General features: G+C 35.4%; 1 protein-coding gene across 2 annotated transcripts in view; it reads right to left on the reverse strand.

Moving 5' to 3' along the window:
• The window catches only part of LOC106664359 (tyrosine-protein kinase Fer), a 58,710-nt gene that overhangs the window by 8,809 nt on the left and 27,819 nt on the right, over positions 1 to 22,082 (reverse strand). The window contains exon 1 of one of the 2 annotated variants that reach the window (XM_024230204.1): positions 11,282 to 11,299. The exons of the other annotated variant lie outside the window; for it this stretch is intronic. The gene's annotated coding sequence lies outside the window, so the exon portion shown is untranslated. Of the gene's footprint in view, positions 1 to 11,281; positions 11,300 to 22,082 lie in introns of those variants that run through there. 2 annotated transcript variants of the gene reach the window in all.

Consider the following 22,082-nt stretch of genomic DNA (forward strand, 5'->3'; position numbering starts at 1 on the left):
TGGTAAAACTTCATAAAAGTATCATGGAATAAACTTAAGACGAGCTAGGACTAGAAAGTTAGTAGGATCGCTGAATGGACACTCCATACTCCAGATCTATACAGACTCGGGGATAGAAGAAACTTGCACAGATATTGCCAGAAAGAAGAAGAAACAGCGGAGTACGTCCTCTTGTTACAAAGGCCTATGTAGGAGGAAAGGTCTATGGATAACGAAAATGATGTGTCTGAAAAAAGACAATCTGGAAGGGAGGACGATTTGGGATCTGGTAAAACCCTTAAGCTTAACCAAGATGTTTAAACCATGTTGGAAATTGCACAATAGACTAACTTGGCCGTGGTGCGATAAATGAGTATTGCTAATGATCAAGGTCACGAGGTGATTCTTCAACGCCAGTTCTTAAGTCTATTATTATTAATCGATTCACATGGGTTCCGGGTTCGAATCCCACAAGTATAGCCCATGGAATTTTAATCGAGAATAATCGAAAAAAGCATTGTAAATTAGTGACTCTCTGTCCTCGATATCCAACAGGTATTTGGATGTTAAGCCGCCCTGTTCTGCAAAACAACTACGAAAATATCCAGACCAAACAAGTAAAATTGCAATAAATCAGCAAAATTTGACTTCAGAAAAAGTTCATTGTCTTCAGATTTTCCTTGAGGTTAGAGCTTTCTTTCCGATCGGAAAGGGAAAGCTCTCATTACTTTAATCAAGTATGAAATAACTTCGACGTTTCTGAGGTACTGGAGGGAAAAAGATATCCGATCTAAAATTTTGTCCCGTTCATCCGTAAAAACCACATTCGAGAATTCAATTCCGCTGGGCTTAACAGGCATTGCACTGGTGTTATTACCGATTCTACCTGGGTGAAACTAAACCACACAGCCTTTAATTATTATTATGCACATGGTGTAGAACATTAATTCAGAAGTTTTGTTGTTCTTAGCTCTTAATTTGGATAAAGTGCAGGGGACTTCTTGAAAGCTTTCATACGTAATGTCCTGTTTCGGTCGGTTCGTTTACTCTGTTACACACGTTGCTCTTTTTAGAGCTAGGTAAACAATACAAAAGCCTAGCGGATCCCACGCTCCTTTAAAAGCGCTTGACCATTGTCTTAAACGCTACAACAATAGGATAAATAAAAGGGCTTTGTCGCAACTCTGCTTACTCGGTCTTACTAAATGGGTGATTTGCTCAAAACACAAAAAAAGACTTTATCATCAAAAGAGTTACAGAAAATTTAATTGATAGCGTCGGTGATACTAGATTATAGTGGTATACTTTTGTAGCAAAAATAGCTTCATCACTTCCTCTCAGCATAGTGCTTTGCGTCGTCAATCAGCATAAATTAGACATTAGGGCTCGTTGACGGGCGACTAATAACAGAATACGGTCCGGCGCACAACCGCTGTTCCGTAATCTCGACTTAAATAGTCACTGGTAAACGGAGAATTCGCCAGGACAAAAAGATCTCTTCTTCGATTTACGCTTAAAATATGTACGCAGTTGGGTACTCGCAAATCAAAAATGTACTGAAATTGGGAGACAACCCACAGACTAAAAATAGCGAAATATCAGCAACTAGACTAAAGATAGCAAAACACGTTCTGACAATAATACAGCGAGGATTAACAGACCAGGGTGTTCAGGGATGGCCAAATCTATCCAACAAAAAGCATGTAAGCAGTCTGTCCGTAACTTTCCCCTTTAAAGATAGACAATTATCAGACATCTACCCAAAATAGTGAAATGTCTGACGAAAATACCGCGAGGATGGACGTACCAAGGACGGAGGGAGGATGGACGCCAAATCTTGCTAATCTAGCGAATCCTGTTAGCAGTTTTTTCGTTTTTTTATCTTTAAAGAAAGGCAACGAAGTATACATATCAAAAATGTCGAGGTGTCTTTTGATGAAAAAAGATCGAGGAAAGACAAACCAGGATGTTCAAGGACAATCAAATCTTAGCAACAAAAGAAGTCTAAATAGTCTTTCGTTTATTTCGCTTTCAAAGAAATACAACCAACAGATATCAGCCAAAAATGCCGAGCTGCCTTTAGATGAAAACACAGCGATGAAAGACGGACCAGGATATTCAGGTCAAATCTGCCAACAAGAGAAGCCAGTAAGCTGCTTTTTTCCCCTTATATAATTATAAATATATATATATATAAACTAACAGATATCTATCCGACATGTGGAAAATCCTTTTGAAGAAAACAGAGAGGATGGACAAGGATGTTCAGACTATCTTGCCAACAGGAGAAGTCTGTAAGCAGTCTTTAGTTTATTTCACCTTCATAGAAAGACAATGAGATCTTTCGAAAATGGCGAAATGCCTTCAGTAGAAAACGCAGTGAGGAAGGACGAACCAAAATGTTCAGGGGCGGTCAAATCTTGCTAACAAGGGGAGCCTGTAAGCTTCTAGACTATGTTAGTGTGATTAGATAATTGTTAAGTAACAAATATTTCAGTTCGTACAATAACTGGAGCCTTAAGACCAGGCGTTGAAGAACCTCGCGGCCTTAACATTAAACGACATTTACCATATTAATTTATTGACTATTCAAACAACACTGGCAATAATAAATAATCATAATTTGTGTCAAAATACAAGTGCAATGTCTCTCTGGACAGATTGGCCCTCAAATTTGGACGAGGAATTTTCTTCATTGGTTTGTCCATTATACACAGCCGATCTGTTGAAAAAAAGGGAAACCAACCGGACCATTGTGTTGCCAGATGATGTAAAATTAACAAGACCTGTTGAGTAAGCGAGAACTTGTTTCAAACACAAGAATCTCAGGCTTAACATTGACCTCGGCGACTTGGGACTTTCTCGTTCCGTTCGTTTTGAACCGGCGAAATTGATTAGACTAGGTTTCTGACAATTATTAGCTTCATTGTTATTATATAATGGTTTGGTCCACATTGACCGTCTCGTCAAAGAATGTGAATGTGTGGCTGGATCTTTGTCTCATTTTTATAATTGCTGGTTTTAGGTTGTGATACCAAATAGGCCGATATGGTTTTGACCCTTTGTTGAAGATGAAGATATGTATGTATCTATTATTTTTTTATTTTACTGTTGCGGATTTGGCACAATATGATTATTTTTTACTTGGTTTATTAATCGAGTTTTCGAAGTCGGAAGAAGTTAGCATCTCCGTTACTAACTGGCTGAGAGTTCTCTCAGCTCCCAACCTTTGACCCGACAAACGGCTAATCCGCTAAGTGAATTAGCAGTTTCTGACCGGAATAAATTAGTCGGCGGCGGGTCCGCCATACCTCGCCGTTTCAGTTCCCACACTTTTTTTAGGGTCGCGAGATGGGACCAGTTTATGGGATCCCGAGGGGAAAAGGTATTTCCGTTTTACAAGTGTGTTGCTTCAATACAGACAGACTGTGGTGGTACTGATAAATTAATTAATTTGTATAGTGACTGGAAAAACATTGTGAAACTTTATGTATTTTCCGGTTAACATTAACAACTGATATCGACTCTGACCTGCATAATTTTTGATCAGCGATCTACAAGCAGGATAATTCAATTTTTCCAACTTTTTTTAAAGTAAAAAAATATTAAATTTGTTATATTGCACAATGGCAAACTTTGGGTAATCGAGGAGTTAACAGATACGGTAACGAGGTTCTGTAACTCCTGGTCAGTGAATTGAAATAAATCTTATAAATCAAATTATTAGTGTCTATTTATGGATAGTTTCTCACTCTATGAATTTTTTTTGTTAATTACGGTAACAATGGTACTTTTTCCTACATATGGGGTAGTGGTATAATGCATTAATTACAAAAATAAAAACCATAGCAATTTTTATTCAAATTCTAGATGGCCAAAAAAATAGAGGTCTGCTATACCTAATATTTTGGTTGCTTTTTATTTTATATGCAGTATAAAATTCAGTGCCCTATTATCTTCATTGTAGATACTCCAATAAAAATAAACTTGGCATATTTCATGTCACTTTCTTGCACGGAATAACAGGTACTTTCAAGAGAGTAATAATTGATTATAGAAGAGAAAACAATTTATATTCTATTGTGTGGTGATTAGTGACAGTTAGTCGATGGTTATTCGGAAATCGTGAAATGCGTTCTGGTGTGATGTAGGTTTCAGAAAAACATTTTCTTTTATGGTGCCACGTTTCGACCTTTATTGAAATCATCTTCAGGGCCTGGGATTTACGAACATAGTTTAAATTTAACAAATACATGTGGAATGTGGAAAAAAGTGAATTTATACAATGCAAAAAATATTTTTTATATTCAATCAAAGTATTTCTACTCAACAAACACTTTGAGTGAGTAGAAATACTTTGATTGAATATAAAAAATATTTTTTGCATTGTATAAATTCACTTTTTTCCACATTCTACCTGTATTTGTTAAATTTAAACTATGTTCGTAAATCCCAGGCCCTGAAGATGATCTCAATAAAGATCGAAACGTTGGCACGATAAAAGAAAATGTTTTTCTGAAACCTACATCACTCCAGACCGCATTTCACGATTTCCGAATAACCATTGTATTCTATTGTTCAGGAAATTATTTTTTCGTTTTGTTTATGTACTGCAAATAACTTTAAAAGATCGATTGTATCCGTTCAAAGAGTTTGTTAAGACTGTTTTGTTTTATAGTGCCCAGAGCAGACGGACATCTATTTGAAAATATCTAAATATTTTCGCTAATAAACTTATTAACGGGGGCGTCGTTGGCCGCAACGCTTTAGGTGTTAACACGGCGCTCATTACTGTAAGGTGAAAGTCCCGGATTCGAATGCAGGGCTGCTGGATTCGAACCCGACTTACTTACAAATCGGCTTTTTTTCAAAACACCGGCACCCTGAGGGTTTATATGACCTTTGCTGTTGCGAACCCTTGTAAAAAATAAAAAAAATAAACATCGTTATTTGACATTGTCTAGTTTTCTTGAAGGGTTTCTGTTTCCCTTGAATTTTATTGTTTACATTTACTAAACTTGACAACGTATATCAGCATTGACTACCTATTTATCGGTGTGTGGTGTTAGAGAAAACTGAAACGATAACTACTTCCGTTCATGGTTATGTGTAACTGCATGATGTCAATGCACAAGATTTTTAAAAATATGTGCAGAAAATGTACTGTTTGTGAACCATTTTCAAAAACACAAGGTTTTCTTTTGAAATATTTAATAAAATTAAACAAACGGAAATTGTTTTAGTTTTCACAGTTCATTTTAATCTTCATGTTTGTTTTTAATTATTTGCGGAAGAAACATGTACAAAAGGACATGGGAAATATGTGTAGCGCTATTTTGCTTGTATTCGGCCTTTCTTGTAAGGATTTTGTATTGACATTAGCTCCAATAAAAAAAGTACCAGATCAAAATAATTTTAACAACCATCGACCAGTTTTTCTATAATTTTTCCATATCCGGCGAAAAGAAAGACTGGGCCGGCCGGGATGAAATAGCCGGCGGAACGCGCATTATAGGAGCGGTAGTGGGAGGACGCGTTGTTAAGGGGACATGCCTCGGGTCAGTCACGTACAAAAAATAGAACATGGACCGGAGGAATGATGAAAAATAAAAATAAAAAACTGACCAAATCGGTAAAGAGAACAATGAGCCTCGTCTCTTTGGGACCGGCCAGGAATGCTGGAGTCTTTTGAACGAGACCGTGGCTCGGTCCTGGGGCTCACGCGTTCACACGCATTTACTCGACGTCAACTCACACAATCTCTTGGAAAATTAACATAATTTAATAAAGTTTTTGGTTCCTATGGGATCAGAACCAATCGATTAGAACATCCTGTGGGGTGGTGGAAAAAGGAAAATGATTCTTTGGTGACTCACGTTACTACAATGTAACTTCTATGAAAACAGAAATGATACACGGTTTGTATTCCTTTCTTAAAAGTCCTTAAATTATAACATAACACTTTATCGATATAATTTTACTATTTCTGATATCATATTTTGGCAACAAATAGGCAGGGAGTTAGATGGACTTTATCGTCAATTAACTCTCACCCAACCGAATAACATTACGCCGATTGTGTAAAAAGGCTTGGTAAAATTAATCCAATACGTGCTAAAATAACCAGATTTTATAATTTCACAAGGAAATGATTGGTTCGTGTAATCTCGCTAATTTATTGTTGAATTAAAGCAAAATAAAATATTGTAGTATTGTAAAAAGGGTGGGTCTTAAGACTAGGCGTTGATGAGTGAGACAGTTTTTGTGGGTTAATGAAATAATCTTCATACTGCCTCTGCTTTATTGTTGAAATACGCGACAAACGAAAAATCGTCGGATGGTATGAAAAAGTTCTTTTAAAAGTAGGTAGGGGACTTAATATTAGGTTAGGTAAATTAAGATTAGGGTTAGATTACATTAGGCAAGGTTTAGGATAAGGGTTAGTGCTAATATTTGGTTTAAGTTAGATTAGATTTTGTCTGGAATTACCTGTAGATTTTGGGTTGTTTAGGGTTAAAGTGAAGATTAGAATTACATTAAGTAAAATTTAGAGCAAGGGTTAAGATTAACATTAGGGTTAGGATTAAAGTAGGCAAAGTTTAGAGTAAGGGGTAGGGTTAACATTAAGGTTAAGTTAAATTAAGCAAGGCTTAAGATAAGGGTTGGTGCTATCATTTGGGTTATGTTAGGTTTGGGTTAAAGTTGAGATTTGGGTGAGGCTAGATTAGGCAAGGTTTAGGGTTGGGTTAAGCGAACAAAATATACCAATTTTGATAAACACTTTTCGCTGTAGACAGGATCGTCTACTTTCGCTCGTTTACGTTTCACTCAAACACGTTGTGTCCAAGCCATCTTCAGTGAGGAACAGTTCCTACTTAGCTTCAGTGTTTGTTAACAACGAATTTTTTTGTTATTACTCTCATCATTAGTCAAATTCTTCGCTGAAGATTACGTGAAGCAAAAGTATGCTGAGCCAATAAAATGATTAATGGCGATCAGTTCAACATATTTTCATCGATTCATGTACTAACAAACACCAACTATAATAAAACTTGAGGTGAGATTGGTGATATTTTTTTAGTATACCCGTTTCCGAACATCCTGATCTGCCTATTCTTTGTTTTGTGGAGGCTCGACATTCAAAATAATGTGCAACTCAATAACCGAAGACAAAAATTACATAAATAACCAATTTCACTGTCCTATCCTAAGATTTTTTTTCACCCTGGCACGGTTTTGCGATCCACGTAAACCCAGATTCAACATGTAAACAACTTTTACTGACGTTAACTTTTCAATTGAACAGTGATCGACATACAACATTTATGGGGCAAGGGTAACGCCTGAGTATTTATATTAATTACAACAATTTCTCTCAAACCAGTTGCCTCGTTTGCTTAACATTTCCCTTCTTTAATCAACACTATAATTTGTAACTGTTTTAATCACTTTTCCAAATACCTTGTACGTGTTTATATTTTTGGATTGTCGTGTCTCGATGGTGAACAAAAATGTTACTTATTACAAAACATACAGAAGTTTTTCAATTTAATAATAAAACAATACTTCTAGTTAATGTAATAATGTGATTTGATCTGAATTGGCTGCATTTAACAGTTACGGATGGATATATTTAACTCCTCTTAGTAATAAAAATTAATCGTGTGATACAGTATTGTTTTATTTATAGTTCAGGCTCATGAGTCAGAGCAGGACTTTTTCGTGCAGCACAATATTTAATGGGGAAGTTTTGAAGTATTCGTCCAGTTTGATCAAATTGGGAGGACGATTTCAAATAAGACCGGAAAGGCAGATCTAGAATGATCAAACCTGTTATTCTATTGAAAAACAGTAATTAGCAAAAAAAAAACTTTGAAAGCCGAAACCGGAATTACAGTTTTCCGGAGGAAGAATTTCCTTTCATTTTGCTTCATTTTTGCTGTACGGCATTGACCCGATGTTGTCCGCTTCATATCTCTGTTTCCTATAAGTCCATTGTCTTCCTGAAGAATGGCCGTCCAGTGTGAAAATGACGTTTCGAAGGAGAACGCAAAGCCGATCTCTTTTCTTTTTACCGTTTAATCGGAATAAATGTAGCTTCTGTCGGAGGGGGACAAAAAGGTCTGGGTGGCCAAGCATTTGTCCTAATTCCATGCGGGGGACTTTCTACTCGTTTGGAAGCAAGTCCCTTCGCCAAGCCTTCAAGCGAAACTCGAGTTACATTTTAAGGCCTAATTTTATACATTTCAAAGCCTGTGTCAAAGTGGGTTTTTAACACTTGGAAGATGAACGAGGGGCAATAGGAGGAAGAGATGGGAAGGGATACCTGTGAACGGACCAGAACTAATCAATTACAAAAGGGGTCGTCAACAGCCTGATTGGCTAAATCAAGGGATAATAGCCATCAAAAACAAAACAAAAAATGTTTCACATAAGAAATTCTAATTTTACCTAAAATATTTACATAGGTATTTACATAGGCTATAATAATAACAATAATGGCTAACAGACTTAAGTTAGGGAAATGCCGAGTGGTAGATCAGGATGATCGAAAATGACGAAATGCTTTCTTGAACCTAATAACCATGAATTGAAGCTTTTTGGAATAATTGGAAATACTGGTTTAAAGTTCTCTCTTGCTAGATTCTTTCGTAATCGATGATCAGCAAAGCTTCCATATCGCATGTTACAAAAACAAAAAACATCTAGTATATGGTAAAAAATTAACGTTTTATAAAATATTGATTGGGGGTTTGCAAAATGATGGCTCTTGGTTAGTCGTTGCAGGTCATCCCGGCTGCCTATTCTCGCTTATTTTGTCTGCCAGACATATTTCGTCATTGTTAGCAGTTTGTTTCTTTGAATAAATAAACACGAATCTTCGCTAAACATCTTTTTTGTGAACTAATATGAGGTCTGATGGAACTACCCTGATCTCAGTTCATCCTGGTATACATTTCACCATCTTCAGTGATTTGGTTTATGCGTTATCTGTTGTTCTTTTTTTTTTATGTAACAGTGTATCTTAATCTAAAAGTATAGGCTTGATAAATACTGAAGGGTTTGAAAAGTTAGGAACCTAAAATGATCTCAGGTCATCCACTAAACGATTACTCTTTTAGTGAAATACTGTTGGCTTGCAAGGTAATGAATCTAGCTTGACCCCAGATCAGGCTGGGATGATATTTCACTATATGCAGTGATCTTGTCTGCGGTTGTATCTTTTGTTCTTTTGATTAGGCGGGAAGAAAAACGAAACGGTGTATGACTTAATGTAAACGTACAATCTTGTTAAAAACTGTATTATAGTCTTTATCTCAGGTCATCCTGGTATGCCATTTCAACATGATCAATGATTTGTTCTGTGCGTTGCCTCCTTCATACCTCTTTTAGATGGGAAGAATAGCAGTGTATATCCTAACTTAAACGTTTGATTTTTTTTTAAATACTGTAAGGTCTGCAAGGGGTAGACTTAGCTTGATCTCAGGTCATCCTCCATTCCACCATCTTTAATAATTCGTTCTGTGCATTGGCTCTTTCGTTATTTTTTCAGAATGATCAACCTTCTTTAGTTCGTGCAAATACTGGTCTAAATCTAGCAATCTAAGTTTAAAAAAAGTGCAATTAGTATTTTGTAAAAATAACAGAGGAGAATAGCGCACACTTATTACTCATTTTCCCTTCAAGTTTATCAGTGCATTGGACGATGTTTTTGGCATTCATTGAAGAGATTCAAAGTTCATACGGGTGGGTGAGTCCTAGAATAAATCCGCTCCCGGATTTATAAATAGTAAGGTGGACTTCGTGCCGTACGAGTTTTCAGTTTTAAAGCGAATAACATGCACTCGCGTCCGATAGATAACACGGTCGAACAGGCAGTAAAACTTTGTTTATTTTCAAATTGTTCACTGCTTTGTTTCAAAGCCAGCCGTTTTTTATGAATGTGAAAATAGCTGAATTGCACATAAAATATTGGGAAACTTTTTTTAAAAATAATTGTGCCACTACTTCTGTTGGACAATCTTCATGAGAAAACTCAAGAAACTTATTAATTAATATATAAATTCGGTACTTCTTATAAAAACAAACAAGTCGTGAGAAGAAAACACAGATGTGAAGAAAGATACAAAGATATTTTCACTAGAAACACAGTAAGCAGATTAAACACAAAACATTTTGGTATTGTCTTGCCCTGAGTCGTCCTTATTATATATAGTCCAAGGAAATGAGGATATTATAACATCTAATTAACCGGCGGAGACAAAGGTCACACAATCATTATTTAATGACATGTTACGTTGGATGGTCTGCTATTAAGTGTTATTATGTATATATTAATTTTTCTCATGGTGGGTCAGAAAGATTGAGCTTTTAAACCGATAAAAGTTGTGCAAATAATTACATACTATTAATTATCTCGACTTAAGTGAATAAATAATAAAACTAAATCAAAGATCAAGTAGAATATCGAAGATTCTTTCTAGGAATGTTTTCTTTTGTTGTAGTTGGCCAAGTGCTAAAGTACACCTATATTAATATCGCCAACTAGACCGAGTCTGTTTTTTGTGAGTTCATTTGATTATTTTTAGCGATTTCTGAATACTGATCGCTCATTTTAGACAGTATTTAAATTAGATCTAGAAGGTAAACTGGTAAAACCTATTGGGACTAAGGCGAGTCAGAACGTAAACCCTCGGATTTATTTATATTCTTAACAAAAATGTTTACAAAAATAGAAAGCTTTATCCTCTCTCATGTGTTCCAATTAGGCTAAAAAATAAATCTTAAAATGTTGATTTGTTATAGTGAGAAAATAAATAGGCCAGGCGAAATGTCTTTTATTTATCGGAGAAAGTTCTTTGACGTTTTCGAAATATACAATCCAATACATAAATAATTAATTAATCTTTTTATGTAAGGTTTTGGTTGAAATGAAAATGTTAGCGTCACGAGCGGGATTCGAACCCATAGCTGCAGGTAGCAATAGCCGAAAGTTCCAATCCCGCTCGTGACACTAACTTTTTCATTTTAACTAAAACCTTACATAAAAAGATTAATTAATTGAAAGAAATAATTTGGTCAATCAGACAACTAAATACAATGGATTTAATGCAGAATGAATTTTGATTTTTTTACAAGATTAAATCTACAAAAAAAGCTTAAAATTTAAGTTTTATTGGAGAAATATTATCCAGATTTTCTTACATGTTTACAATAGGTTTTTCCAAAGAGAAGGATTATTAAAAGTTATGTAATAAAAACACAAGAGGCCCCTGTTTAAAGGATAAGAAGGGTATTTCACCTGACAGGAAATAAGAGTCTGCGAAGGAATGTCAGGGTTGACCCAGTTCGTCCCGCCTCATGATTCTCCCTCTGCCGCGCAATCCCTAGGGCAGATTTTTTTTATTGCCGCATATCAAACCTAATCCCCACGCCGAGATATCTTATCTCAGGAGATAAAGTATTGTAAAAAAAAAACAAAAAGTCTCAATGAATCCGACCGTCTGATCAAAAGGGCGTAATATCACGACGATCTGAAATTTTCAAATGGGCCGATTATCCTTAATCAAAGATCGAGAGATATAAATAGAGGAAAAGTAGAGGAACATATCACATGTGTATTTTTAACGTGATACAATACCGAAAAACGCTTTTTTTTATTTTACATTTAAAAAAAATATTTTAACCTATTATAGAAGGTGAAAATCAAAATCATCAAAATTTATAAAATCTTAATCAAAAACCGGCTCAAATAATTTTTCCTTTAGTAACTTTTAAGTAACCATCCATTGCAACCAAACGTTAATATTTAATTGTTAAAACAATTCCATTTTAGATATTTAGATTGCTTTATTTTCTGAATGTTGTACGTATAACATGTTCATGACCCAAAGAGTGACATTGAAGTGAGTAGGAATGACGATTGAAAATTTGGGTTGATCACTTTTGTCACCTGCTCCTATTTTTGGAGATCATAGAGCTGATTTATTCGTTGTTTTTTGTTTCCTTATGGAAATGTGTGGAAAGTGAATGTATTTATTAGAGTGAATATATAGAGTGCAAGGGGCTATGGCGGAATATTGAATGCTTAATTGACTGGTTTGTAACTAAATAAGAACGAATCTAAGAATAAGTATGAGTGTGTCTAAGTTTGGGGCTGAAATGGCATAGTGGTCTGCAGCACATGGAGTCAACGAGACAGGTGATTTCTGCTTTAAGCTTGCCACAAAAAGACACGAGCTTAATTCTGTACATATGTATATATCAGTGGAGTTATATGAAAAAGTCAATCATCACTTGTACGTAATAAAAAGTATAAATACAGTGGCGTGGTTTGGGTTAACCAAATCGGAATATAACTATACTCGTGTGACAGACCGAACCAGCGAGACCAAGCGTACCAGGGTGATCAGAAACAAACAAACAAAAAAAAAAAAGTTTCGCTATACCGTAATCTCGAAAGAAAATATCAAAGTGTAAATACACCCTGGAAATTTTTTCCTAACGAATGGAACCAACCAAACTTAGACAAGATTGACCTAAATGATCTCAACTAGCTAACGAATTAAAATTTCACAATTATGGTTAAAAAGTACCAGTGATGTTCATCTTAAACGTTCATAAATAATTTTTATGCAGTCCTGGTGTCAGGATGGAAAGATTAAGAATATTAAGAAACGATCCCTGATTAAAAGAAGAAAATTGAATAAAACGTGTGATTCTTGAAAAAAGTGCTGATTTTAGAAAATGTCAGCATTTTTCTTTGCATTCGTAGCTTTTAATGGAAACATACGAAAATTAAATAGTGTTTAGGTGTTGAAAGTTGAATAATTTATTGAAACTGATCTCGACGGTGTTATCAACTAGCGAACGGACCATTACTAAAGAATTGGATTTTCCCGTTATTTCTTTTCCGTCCTTATTAAAGCCACTTTCGATTCGGAGGATTGTAAGCCTGGATCTTTTACTAGGCAGACTATAACATGTATCGTTCGGGACAAAAGCTGTTCGCGAGGAGGTAGGTGTAAGGAGAACATTGGCGCTGAGATGAGAGGGGCGAACCAAGATCCACATCAAGGACACTTTCACTTTGTCGGAGCAACTCGGCTCTTTTTCCCCCCTTTTGTTTCCAGTGATTTTCACAGGATTGCATAGTCCTACGAGTTATCTGTTCGAAAAAGTTACCATTAGTGGTTATTATGTCCTAGTAATAAGCCAACATGGTTAATTTCACTGCATTCAATATTTAGAAAGATATCGAGCGGTTTGAACAGTTTTAAAATATTGTAAATCGATGGAAGTTCATAGGACTTCTTCCTTCTATCCACTTGTTGCATTTGTACATCGCTCCGTGATTAATTGTGATCCGAAGGAGCGAGGTTGGGCTAAATAGTATTAATTGTTAATTTACGAATGATCAGATGACCAAAAATACATCAGGAACACCCATAATAATTTGGTTAATTACCAAGGCACATAAGATTACGAAAAGGCGGATCGGGAGGTCAAGCTAGTACGTACCACCCTTCGGCATAGTTAAAACGTAGTAAAAAGGAAGTGTTAATTTCGGATCAACAGAGATTCTTCTTCTACATACCTAGAGCACGGGCTAAAGATCTGATATGTAGAAGAACATCATCACTCGTTTAAGAGTAGTCTATACGAGGTTGACACACGGACACCTTTTGAGGACAAGCCCGTCCCACTTCATTGAAGGATGTCATCCTTAGCTTCATGTGGAGAGCGACTGTTTGGGCCACTAGTTCCGATTTTTGGAGGAAACAGAGCTGTTTTATTGGTAGTTTTGGGTTTTCCTTTATTTATTGAGAGTGAATGTATTTATTACAGTGAATGTGTGCTGTGCAAGAGACGATGGTGGAGTATTGAATAGCTACGCGAGATCGACACTACTTTTAGGTCCAAACTGGCGTGTCTCAGGCATGTAGAGAAAGTTGGCTCAACGTACCCCAATTAATTGCAGGATGCCATTATGGCTCCATATAGAGAGCGAGTATTAATGTCTTCAAATAGGAGAATTGTGATTGGGCACAGCAGTGAGTATTTGGTCAAATTTTTGATTTTTTTGAGAAAACAAAGCTGTTTTATTAGGAGTTTTGTGTTTCCTTATGTGTGTGTTGAGAGTGAAGGTATTTATTCGAACGAATATGTAGTGTGCAAGGGAGATACTAGAGTATTGAGTGCCTTACTGATTAGTATGTATATAGAAAAGAAAGTATCTAAGAATGAATAAGTTTGAGTGTTTCAAACATGTGTAAATTCAGTGTAAGCCCCTGGAGTCAACGAAACAGGTGATTTCTGCGACAAGCTTGCCACGAGAAGACATAAGCTTAATTCTGTACATATGTATATATGTGTACTGGTTTTTTTAGTATAATGAGAGGGATGCATTTATTAGAGTGAATGCGCAAGGTGCAACGGACGAAGGTTGAGTATTGCGTAGCTATACGAGGTCGACAGTACTTCTAGGCCCTAGTTGGCGTTGTGTCCATTATTTCTTGGCTTCATATAGAGAGCTAGTAAGAATGGCAGCACTATATGAATTGCAGTTGCTTTTTTTGCTTAATGTCAACATCACCGTTAAACTAACATTCAAGCTTGCAAAGGAAAATCATAGATAATCATAATCATTTTAAGACAAATTATTATATATATATTTATATAAAATCTGATTCGCGATGGTACCCTTTGTTTTGCAATTTTTCTACAGTTCCGCCGTTTGTTGTCAACAAATTGTTGAAGGGAGACTTTAGTAAATAACAATATTTTTAAGACAAGAGAAACATTACCGTATTGATTATAATAATAATTGGTGATTTTGTTACTTTAAGTGTTTCTTTATTAGCAGTTAATCATAATTATTTCTCTGCCCTCAAAAACTGTTTAATCATGAGAATACATAACACTTAATGAGAAACATAACATGCAATTAGTTGATAATTGGAATACTAATTAGTTTTATTTAATGTCTTAGCGATTAGCCATTATTATTGAATTTTTCCAAACTTTTTTTACAAGCTCATATAGTGACGTAAAATAAACATAAAGATAACTGTATTTCAAAAAGTTCCGAAATATTTTCAAACAGTGGGAAACTTCAAGGTATGAGTAATAATTTTTAATTATTCTATTTCCCGTTCGTAACGCTTATCGATAATTATTGCTGAAAATTGATTGTTCAAATGACATCATTAATTTCCAAATTATACAATTTTTAAATGAATATTGAACAATTTTGTATTGTTATTTGGCACGCCTGCTCTCGCTTAATGACGCCATCATTACCTTCCTAATTTGGCAAAATCTGAACGTAGGTGATCATCCTGGTCCAACTTTCTCGATAAACGTTGACCCAGAAGGACTGCTTTAGCCCTTATTTCCAATAAAAGTTCTATTTAAATTCGTCTAAATTTTAACGTTATAGTCCTTAGCAATATAGGGACTTAGTCGGTCTTCAAGAAAAGTTGAGATCGCCTGTAATGATTTAAATATGTCAAACTGTAGACATATTTAAGTGAAAATGTTGTTTTGTCCTGATGATGACCTTAAAATAGATCGAAAGCTTGACAGTAGCAACTAAATTTGTTTATTTCTACAAGACCATACCTTGATCCAGCAGCAGTTAATAAGGCGCCCTAAGAGTTAATGGACCCGTACCTCCTTTCTGTGTAGGTAGTGTTATTTAAGTTTATTAGCGATGAAGAGGGAGGATAATATTATTTATTTACCTCAATGTAAATATTTGTAGCTGTATCTATATTTCATCAAATTACATTTGTATCAGAAATTGCAGATTTTAATGAAATATTGAAAAAATATGCATCCTAAAACGATGCATATGTTTAACTGCAAGATCCTTTTACAATACATCACAAACAGGACTTTAATCTGAAGAAGTTTAAACTAATAAATAATTCACTATTTTTCGTGGTCCGCTTGACCAATTAATATCATTCAATTAATTAAGGTTTTTAGTTGAAATAAAAAAGTCAGTGTCACGAGCGGGATTCGAACCCACGACCTTCGGCTTGATACGCCGCTACTCTACTACTGAAGTCACGATAGCTCAAGTGGTAGAGTAGCGGCGTATCAAGCCGAAGGTCGTTGGTTCGAATCCCGCTCATGACACAGACTTTTTATCTCAATTTAACACCTTAATTAATCTAATTAATAATCTTCAACTCCGTGATTCTTTGTTTAATAATTAATTATATTGTATCTATACGTTTTACGCTTTGTCTGGTTGAAAAGAGATTTATATTCTTTCTTTATGTAAGCGATATTGCAATTTTTGAGTAGATTTCATTATTTAAATATTCTTTCCGTGAATAGAAATTGCCATAGTGCGATTTTCATTCTCACATCTTAATCCTTAAAAACGTTGTCGGTTTTATCCACTTTGTACGTGCTTTCACTCTCCCCCTTCGAGCTTAAATGACCGGTAACGCTTGGTGTTAAGTGGAATATTGTGTATTTCATTTATTGAGGGTATAAATAGACTATAAAAATAGAAATTCTTTCAGTTTGTACAAATTTTCAAAAACTGTCTACCCTCTGGAGGTGATTTATTACTATTTGACAACGAGTAATAAAATAATGTTTCATTTGTCACTTCACGTGTCTTCTTTAAAGTGTTATATGTGGAAATTTGTAAATTTATAAGACTGGAATTGTGATAATTTAGTTCTAAAAATAAAACACAGCAAGGTTCCCTCCGGCTGGAAATGTATGCAAAGCGTTGGCATTATTGACATCATTGCAATTATTGTAATAACTACAGCATTGTTTTCAAGAGTAATGGATGGTTAACGAGTTAAACTAGATAGCTCGGAAATTTAAAGTCTAATGTTCCTCAAGTGAAATGAAAATTGTTTTGAAAAAAATCCTTCTACGAAAAGATCTAAATGACTGGTCATAACATTATTAACATTGTAGTTAAACGACTTTATTAAACATCGTTAAACTATAATTTTCCCAGGAAACTCCTGGATCGTGTATCGTCTAGAATTAAGGCCAATATTTTCACGGTAAGTTTTACTAGTAACGATTAAGCGGAAAACGTTTAATCTACAGTGTTATAAAAGCTTGGACGTCAAAGGTTTTTCACAATATAGTAACCTCTAAGTAGGAAACTAGACTCATTGTTTAATTTCGGCCTGGCCAGTCGCTTGTGTCAGTTATCAGATCTGCTTAACAAACTTTCTCAAGACTAGTTACATTGCATTCCAATATTGGATCATTTGAAATTTCCTAGTTATAGGTAGATCATTATTAGTATTTTGATTTAGTATATTAACGCTGATGGAATGGAAGATTTCTATTGAATCACACGTGCCAGGAAGACTGGAGTAAATTTGATTATACTGTACTGAAAATATCCACAGCTGTGCACCACGGTTTACGTCATTGAATCCATGGCTCGACTTTTAACTGCTTCTTTAGAAAAATCGAATCAAACTAGACCTTTATGAAGATATTCTCTGAGGAAAACCCCTTAAAAAAGGGTAGGGGTTTTGTTTTTATGATATTTGTAACCCACAAACAAGGCAATCTGAGGGTAAGAATTTCGAAAGTATAAAATAAATATCTAAATAATTAACGGAGAGACTAAATATTGACACTATTGTAGTAATTGTGCAACATTCTTTAATTCGTTATCCATTTTTAATAGATGTGTGTGTGTGTGTGTGTGTGTGTGTGTGTGTGAGAGAGAGAGAGAGAGAGAGAGAGAGAGAGAGAGAGAAAGAGAGAGAGAGAGAGAGAGAGCGATAAATAGAGGGTAGGTAAATGATAGATAGAGAGAAAATTAGCATAATAAGAAATTACACACAGAAAATATAACGATGATACAGAGCGATACAAGAAGGTTTTTCAACGTTATTTTGTTCATTTAAAAGATACAAATCCCTTTGGAAGGTTGGTTAAATGATTACGAATTTGGCTGAAAAAAGATATAATAGAAAGGCAGAGAAGGAGAACTGAGAGGTGTGAAAGGAGAAAAAATAAATGAAAAGAAATAGATATAGAGAGAGGTGAGGGGAAAGAGAAAGAGAGATAGAAAGTGTGAGAAAGAAAGAAAGAGAGAGAATGAATGAGAGAGAAAGAGTAAGGGAGAGAGAGAAAGAGTGAGAGTGAAAAAGAGTAAGGGAGAGAGAGAAAAAGTGAGAAATAGAGAGAGAGAGAGAGAGAGAGAAAGAGTAAGGGAGAGAGAGAGCGGATGAGTGAGTAGGAGAGTAAGGGAGAGAGAGCGGATGAGTGAGAGGGAGAGTAAGGGAGAGTGATAAAGAGTAAGGGAGAGAGAGAAAAAGTAAGGGAGAGAGAGAATGAGTGAGAGTGAGAGTGAGAGAGAGAGAGAGAGAAAGAGAGAGAGAATTATTTACTAGGTTTGTAAATTATACAGGTTGTAGGAGGCTCTCTGGCGACATTACTTTCTTTTCGAATGTAATGCCTAAGGTTGCAGTTCTAAAATGAGATTGTATTTTGTGAATGTTGGGTTTGTGGTACACTTTCTTAAGGTTGGAAGAGGATTATTTTCAAAGAAATTAAAACATTTGAGAACTAGTTGCTACTTTGTTCTTTCAACGGGAACAAAAAGCTGTTACCTGATGTATTGAAGATAATACTTTCCAGTCATGAACTTACAATTCGTATCACAAAGGTTCGGATGCACCGATTAAACATTCAGGGGGTTCGGCTCGATACAATCATAACGGTTACGAATGTTGAATATCAAACAGGTCGCCGAAACACTTACGTGTAAAAATAGTTATAAAAGGCTGGGATAGTTCAAGGTTCCGTTTAACCATAAGGTCCGCGGTCGGTATGCGACAGACGCCGCTGAACGCTTTCACAGCATAAAGTGCATTATGCTATATCACAGATGCTTTCACCCTCTGCTTGAAAGTTAAGTCGAAAAGGTCATTTTGTAACGTCTGTAAGACTCTTCCAGGAAATTCCCAAACGTTACACAACGCCCTAGGATCCTCGACCTCTATTTAGATCCGGCTTTTTGCTCCCAATCTCACGTGAGGGGAATATTTTCTCGTCTCGTTTCTATAAGGAGTTATCACATCTTTCTTAAAAGCGACGTCTTTCTTCGCAATACGTGACGGTTTTTTTAAAAATAACATCTACCGTCTGCAGGTTGACCAATTATTCATTGTATCTAGCCATTGTATCTACATTAATTAAATCCAAACTAAGAAGTTCTTTTATTCTAGGCAACGATCATGAAAAATGTAATTATAAAGCAATCTTAAAATTCTTTAAAAAAATAGTTTATCTTTTAACTAAAACCCACGAATTTTATAACAGTTAAATGTGTAATTAGAAAACTTAACTTAGTTCTCAGGTAAACTATTCATATGAAGGATTTTCCCTCTCTAATTCCATCAAATAAATATGATCGATCCCTAGGTTAAGTCCACCCTTAGAAGCGGATAATTGAGGTTCATTTGGCTTTCCCCACGATCTCAGTCGACCTATGTATTGCTATACAGAATCCATCGAAGAATCTTCTAAGAATTTTAGATGGAAATCACTATCAGTTACGAAGTTTGTTAAATTTCATTAGGTTAGAGAGTGTAGTTTAACCCCTAGCGTATGCAAATCGGAAACCTACACTTGCAACATCTCCATTGGTAAAAGTGTGGATTATTTTTCCATTAAAGCGACCTTCCAGAACACTGTTTGTCTACTAAAAAAATCTCCTCCATCATCATCATAATTGTTTAAGATATCCGCGGTAAACCCCACAAAAAGGTTTTTATAATAGCCTACATAAAAGAAAATTATCAACAAAAACTAAATTATAAACATTTATTATATTTCTATGTATTTCAATAACATTTAACGTTATTCAGTATATATTTTTTATTAAAATATATATGTAAAATCTATCTTATCAAGAAAAATAAGAACGTCTCAAAATTAAGAATACTCTGTAAAAGATGAACAATAGATATGCAGTTCCATTAAAGAATGTCCAGTGAGTATAGGGTAGTATAGAGATAGGGTCATGTGTAATTATCGTTATCCAGAAACGATAAAAGGGAAACAATTGGAATCCCACATGCGATACCCTGTATATTTTATTAAAGAGTTTAAAGGTTAAATAGTATTTAAGATCAATGAGTGGTTTTCTTCACCATTTTCGTCAAGGAAAATGCTGAAGAAAACCACTCATTGATCGTAAAAACGGTATACATCGCTACGTTTTTCTCTCTATCTCACTATTTCTTCTTTGCTTTCTTTATCTTTGTCACTGTACTTCTGTCTATCCCTCTTTTTTAGTTCCTTCCTTTTTTTATTCCTGTCACACAACCTCTGTCTGTCTGTACTTTTTCCTCCAATTCTTTGTTCTTTTATCTATATCTCACTACCTCCGTATGCCTGTCTATCTCCCGTTTTCGTCCCTTTCTTTTATTATCTCTGCCTCTCTCTACCTCCGTATGTCTAATTTTCTATTGGCGTACCTTTCTTTCTTTAGCTCTATCCCCATACCTCTGCCTATCTGTCTTCCTCTCTTTTTGTTGTCCTTTTCTTTCTTTCTTTACCTCTAACTCTCTAACTTTGCTGTCTGTCTCTCTCTCTTTTTCATCGCTTTTTTTCTTTCTGTCTGTCAATCTCTCTTTTTTCTTTATTTATCTCTATCTCTTTACTTCTGTCTGTTTTCCTGTCTCTATTTTTTCGTCCCTTTCTTTCCTTGTTTTTATATCTGTCTCTCTACCTATTTCCGGTTGTTTCTGTCTGTCTGTCTGTCTGTCTCTCTCTCTCTCTCTCTCTCTCTCTCTCTCTCTCTCTCTCTCCCCTTCTCTTTCTTTTCCTTTCGCCCTCACCCTGGAGGTATGGATTATATTTTCTGCTTGTTATTTCCAGTTGTATTTTTTCGTTTTTTTTTAAAGCCCATTTGTAAATATGTCGGGTTCGAATGCAGGGCCGGTGGATTCGATCCCGGGACCTTTACTTTACAGCGATGAGCGCCGTGTCAACGCCTAAACCGTTGCGGCCACCGACGTCCCAGTTGTTGTTATTTGGTATATTGTTAATTTTATCAAATCTAGATCCATAAAATAAGTGAGAAAAATGGGTTTTCATCTCATATGTTATAAATCTCTCTTTCCTTTTTTCTTCCTTTCCTATTCTTCAACTATTTAATACTTTCTATTATCTCTAATGAATAAAAGAATAAGAAAAATAAAAAATAAAGTTCGTAGTTATACAGAATGTGCGTGTGTGTTTGGTAAACCGGTTTTTTCGTTTCGACCACCTAAGGAATTAAAGTGGCGATTCGCGGTTGATTGAATTTCGTTGTTTGACAATTGACGTGTTCTCTATTCGAAACGAGCTTCCGTTCATTAGAAGGGCACTTGAAGGTGTTTCGAATCTTTAATTTGACCTATATTTTTATTATTCGTTTATGTTCAAACGTAAAACATTTTTATTTTGTACCAAACTTAAGGTCTTAGTTAAAATCCGTTCGTTTTCCAACAGCTGGGCAAAGTCGAAAACAGGGGGGGGAGTCGAAGATATGAATTGAAAATTAGAAAGCGCATTGGGATCACGATCTAACTCGGGGAATTCTAATCGGACTGTTTCGAGCAATTTTCCACTTCACATTGAAAACTGCATTTGAGAAGTGAAGAACGGATCGATTTCTGCCTTGGTGAAAAGCTCTTCAGGATTTAAATATCGTTCCTCAAGTCCCGGGGACTAAAAAAAGAAGGAAATTAAAACAACGAAATTGCAAATATTAGATAAGGAGAGGGCATTGCTCAATTGACCCACAGTATGCCTTATGAAACATTTTAGAAACGGATCCAACTTATAATGAACAGGCGACAGATAACCGTTGGGCCATTTATTGACTAACGCTCTTGTTGCCATTATGGAAAACAAAACGCACGCGGGTGTGTGTTTGTGTGCGTGTGTGCACGCCTCAGTCTAAACTAATTCCGATATTTACTTTATCATCCTCCTGAAAAACCCAATGTATTAATTCAATAAATTCTACACTAATGAATGTATGTTAAAAGTTTAATTATTCTTACAAGACAGTAACGACAGATATTATTAATTGAAAAGAA

The sequence above is a fragment of the Cimex lectularius genome, unplaced genomic scaffold, assembly GCF_000648675.2.
Source record: "Cimex lectularius strain Harlan isolate CLEC.00 unplaced genomic scaffold, Clec_2.1 scaffold251, whole genome shotgun sequence".
Lineage (NCBI taxonomy): Eukaryota > Metazoa > Arthropoda > Insecta > Hemiptera > Cimicidae > Cimex > Cimex lectularius.